Consider the following 5,084-nt stretch of genomic DNA (forward strand, 5'->3'; position numbering starts at 1 on the left):
TCTACCTGAGTGCAGCACTTTTAAAGAATTCTTGTAGTTGCAAGAAGATGCTCTATTTTTGTTTTTGTGTGTATCAGATTCAAAATTAAGCCGTTTTATCGCTAAGTTTGTGTTCTTTTGAGAAGGGGCTAAAGCCTACACGTTCGCTGTCACATTTCGATGTGATTTGTGGACCTCTTTAGGGCTGTCCAGTTGCCATGACCCTCACTCTGTGGTCTAGAGGCTAATTGGAAGCATCTAAAATCTTAGGGTTCCTGAGTATAGCTTTCAGTTTTCTGAAAAGAAAAAAAAAAATCTCATTATTTGCATACACCCCGGGGTATGCTTGTGGAGTCAGAGCTGGGCTTCTGCAGTCCCCCTTCCCCTGTGGCCCAGGGGTCAAATTTGGGTCACTAGATTTGTGCAGCAACTGCCAGCTGCCCTGTCATCTACCTGGTCCTCCTTATTTAATATCTCGATCTCAGATTTGAAGAAGAGATATGGCCCGCTCATGGTTTAAAGGGCAAGATGCACATTTTAAATATTTTCTGGATTGGATCCCTATGAAATAGGAGTTCTGTCATAATGGTTTTATGTGCATTGGTATTTTGCCTGTATGTATGTCTGTGTGAGAGTGTCAGATCTTGGAGTTACAGACAGTTGTGAGCTGTCATGTGGGTGCTGGGGTTTGAACCGCGTTCTCTGGAAGAACAGACAGTGCCTTTAACTGCTGAGCCATCTCTCCAGCCCGTCATCATGGTTTCAAAAGGCCCATATACTGCTTCAAGAAACAACGGGAGTGTGAAATGTTTTTTGTTTCCATCTTACCTGATTATTTGAACTCTTGATCTTTTTTCAGTCAAGTCTTTGAGTTGTAAGTTAGGAAAAGAAAAACCTGGGTGAAGGCGGCAGCTCAGTAAGCACGCAGACCTGATGACTTTCAGAATCCACACAAAAGCTGACAATAGCACAAGAATGGATGTGGAGGTACATGCGCACACACACACACACAAGAGCTGACACAATAGCACAAGCATGGATGAGGAGGTACATGCGCACACATGCACATGAAAAGCTCATATTGGGTATGGTGAGCTTACCTGTAATTTTAGCAGCAAGGAGCAGAGGCCAAAGGATGGTTATTCAAGGCACTTGTGAGCCTAAGGGCAGGTGGGGAGAGAGAGGTGAACCTCCTTGAGTTCAAGGCTAGCCTAGTCTACATAGTGAGCTCAAGGCTAGCCAGGGATACACAGGGACACTCTGTCTTTAAAACAACAAAAACAAAACAAGGAAAGCAAGTACTGTTTGGAGATAGCTCTTTAATCTGGCTCTTCTGTTCCCATCACAAGGTTAATGTGAGATGATACAACGTATGAAACCGAAAATGGTAAAGAAGCCACGGGAAGACTTTCTGAGGAGCTTTATAACAACGGGCTGTTTAAGAGAGCCCTGGACCTGACCATGAGGCATCAGGTCACGCCTAAGGAGCAGTGGACAGGTTAGGTCTGTCTAGCGGTGTTGTCACTTAGGACGCAGTGGCAGAGATCGGAGAAGCGGGGTCGTCTGTGCAGTGCTTTAGTGGTCTCCAAGTCACAGCACGGACGTAGTGGTTCAACAGAGAGGTGAGCAGAAAACTGCCAGCTGCTCTAAAGAACACCTTGGTGAGACATGCGGTGACTTCTCAAATCACTAAGCTAATTCCTAGTGTGGAAGGCTTGCACTGGAATCCAGGTCTCCTGCCTTGTGCACCACTGTTTTTTCATTTCCCTGTGCTCTGGTCCCTGCTCTATGAAGAGATTTAGTTATATGACGTCCATGGGGTGAGCTTCTAGCTCCTGGCATGGGTTGGACTTCTGTCCTCAGACCTCCTCGACTCCAGGCAAGTCTGTAAGATTTGTTTCTTCCCTGGTACTTTTCCTGACCTACACTCTGTGATCTTTGTGACATTTTACATTTTAAAAAGCACACGGTACCTAGAAGTTGGCGATATTTTTTCTTAAGTTACAAGGAAAAAGTAATTCAGTATAACGAGTTTCATTTGTGGTTTATGACCGTTTTTTTTTTTTTTTTTCTTTCTTCTTCTTCTTCATTCTGTAGGACAGATTCTACCTTGAACACTATCTGAGGGAGGTTATTTGGGAGAGAAAGAAGAGAGAAGAATGGCGGAAAGCAATCTGCGGTTGAGATCTGTAGATGTGCCTGGTTCCAGCATGTTTTTATGAGGTTGGTTCAACCCGAATCGCAATTTAAGAATTATTTGCAGTGAGTGTGGTGGTGCACACCTGTAATTCCAACACTCAGGGAGGCTGAGGCAGTCGGGTTGCTGTGAGTTCAAGGCCGGTCTGGTCTGTAAAGCAAGTCCAGGACAGCCAAGGCCACACAGAAAAATGCTCTTTTCTTTGCTCTGCTGACGCCCTAAAGAAATGTAAATAGCCATTGTCGGGATGCTTGAATTCAAACTCTTACTCTGATAATTACTGAATTCACGTTTCCAGACTTTGTAAGATATTTTAGTTGCTGCCTAACTGCTTGGAGACAAGAGGGCTGCCTTAGTGGTCTCGTCATTGGCTAGGTAGCCAACCAGGTTACTAAAGGACAGTGCATTTCCTACAAGCTGAGTGGTCAGCTTTAGACAACCTTTGTAAGTTTGAGACCCTGGGAGGTCAGAGCCAGTCCTAAGCTACAGGTGAGAGATTGGGGGGAGAGGTGGCCAGCTCTATGCAGATGGGCCATCGACTTTTAAAGTGCCTGATGGAGAAGGAAAATTTACCCTGGTTTTCCAGAGCGTGGGGCACAGCCTCTTCCAAGACAACTCTCTACCTAGACTTATTTTGCATCCTGCCATTTAGAAAGAAATTATGTACGTATCCCAGTCTGCCTTATGTAACTTCTCTGTGCACGTGTAGGTGCACATGCCCCTGTGCTGATCTGTCAGGTTAGAAAATTTAAAAATACAGCAGTAGGAAGACAATGGGGAAAAACAAAGACAAATTATACTTTCTTTTAAGTACTGGTCTGAGAACTAGGTATCGAGTTGGGCATAGTGCACATACCTTTAATCCTAGCACCCAAGACACAGGCAGACCTGATCTTCATAGTGAGTTCTAGGACAGCCAGGGCCATAAAGACCCTGCCTCAAAAACACCAACACAACCCCACCCCTGTCCTCCCCCCCACAAACAACCTGGATACTAACCAGCAAAGAGTTTTCAGATTATAGGTTAATTTAAATGTACAAATTAGTTATTCCTGCTATGAATTTTAAGGTTCTTTGGTGGAAGAAAGTGCTGGAAAACTGCAGTGGCCAGGGCAAGATTGTTCTTGCCGCGCACAGGTTGTGTGTGCAAGAGCTTCCGATGGTGCTCTACAGACAAAAACATTTCTATTACATTAGAAATTCATAAAATGATCAAAATGCACAGGTGCATATATACATTTCTTGTACATGCAAAAACAGCTGTTCAAAAAAGACACCGAGGTTGTCCTTTACAACATGATGCAAATGTGCTTTAAAGGCAGATGTACTAGGTACGGTGGGATATCCCCGCAATGCCAGCACTTGGGAGACACAGATAGCTGACCTTTGAGTTTAAGATCAGCCAGAATTATACAGTGAGACCGTTAAAAAATGTATAATATCTTGAAAGAGTAGAAAATATTAGCTAGTTTATTTAATTTCCAGAAAAAAAAAATCTTTCCTCTGACCCTCGATTTTGATTTGAAACCCATCTGGAATTTTACTCTTTCAGTTCTCCAATGAGTTAGAGTCTCCCTAAAAATGGTTTTGCTTGTGGTAAAAGTAATTCTTTAGTGCCATTGACATTTAAGCTGTTAAATCAAAACTAAAGTCAATACCAAGAGATGAACTTAAACAAATGAGATTTTTTTTTTAACTTAAAAAAAAAAAAAGGATTTATAGGCTAGAGAGATGGCTCAGCAGTTAAGAGCACTGTCTGCTCTTCTAGAGGTCCTGAGTTCAATTCCCAGCAACTACATAGTGGCTCATACTGGGATCTGATGCCCTTTTCCGCCCCGCAGGTACACATGTAGACAGCACTCATGCATTAAATAAGTAAATCATCTTTAAAAATGATTTATGTGCATTGGTGTTTTGTCTGCATGTTTGTCTGTGTGAGGGTGTTGAATCCCATGGAAGTTGAGTCACAGATAGCTCTCAGCTACCCTGTGGATGCTGGGATTGAACCTGCGTCCTCTGGAAGAACAGCCAATACACTCAGCCTCACAGATGAGGTTTTGTTTAACAGGAACAGGGGGGTCCCAGGTTTGAAAATTTATCAGGTGACCTAACAATGAGCCGTCTCTCATTTTGGGGGAAATTTCCCCAAACCAAGCTACCAATCTACATCACTTGGCTACTGGGTTCTAAATGAAATATGCACAAGTTTCTTGAAAACCTTAGGATGCACTTACAGCTGTTGCTTGGGTTTTGTGTGTTTGGGGTTTTTTTGTTTTTTGTTTTTTGTTTTGTTTTGTTTTGAGACAGGGTCTCCCTGTGTCGCTTTGGCTGGCCTGCAGTTCACTATGTAGACCAGGCTGGTTCATGGAGCTGGGATGAAAGCCATGCACTACCACATCAGGCTCAGTGTTCTCAGTGCTGGAAGTTATTCTCTTCTGTTCCTGAGGAATAAGCAGGAGCAGGATTTAGACCACTGGGGGACCAGGGAGGTGGAAAGACCTTGTGAGCGGACCAGTGGAATCCTGTGAGTGACACAGGGGAGCCTTTGTGCTATCAGGCTGTCCTGTCTGCAAGTCGCTGTGAGAAATCTGAACCAGCTAAAACCAAGTCATTCCAAGCTGATGCTGGGTTGGACCACACAAGCTTCAATCCCTTCACATCCTCCTTAACCTTAGGAAGACCAACCTATGGCATCCATTTGCTCAACTGTCAGATAAAGCTAATGACAGGATGTATTTTACAGTGTTGTAAAGATGTACTCACTGTATTATATGTCAAGACCTTGCAGCGCAGAATTATTTGCGAGAAACTCCAAGTAGCATCAAAGCAAATTGAAGCCTGTAGCCGAGGCCCGAGGGGCTCTCTTCTAGGGCGCTCAGCTCTGCTCCATCATTCCCTTTGAATGCCT

The 5,084-nt window shown here is 43.8% G+C and overlaps 1 pseudogene; it reads left to right on the forward strand.

Moving 5' to 3' along the window:
- Positions 1-1,332: 1,332 nt before the first annotated feature.
- LOC127198005 (cytochrome b-c1 complex subunit 7-like) lies at positions 1,333-2,163 on the forward strand (annotated as a pseudogene).
- Positions 2,164-5,084: the final 2,921 nt, after the last annotated feature.

Source organism: Acomys russatus, chromosome 2 (genome assembly GCF_903995435.1).
Source record: "Acomys russatus chromosome 2, mAcoRus1.1, whole genome shotgun sequence".
NCBI lineage: Eukaryota > Metazoa > Chordata > Mammalia > Rodentia > Muridae > Acomys > Acomys russatus.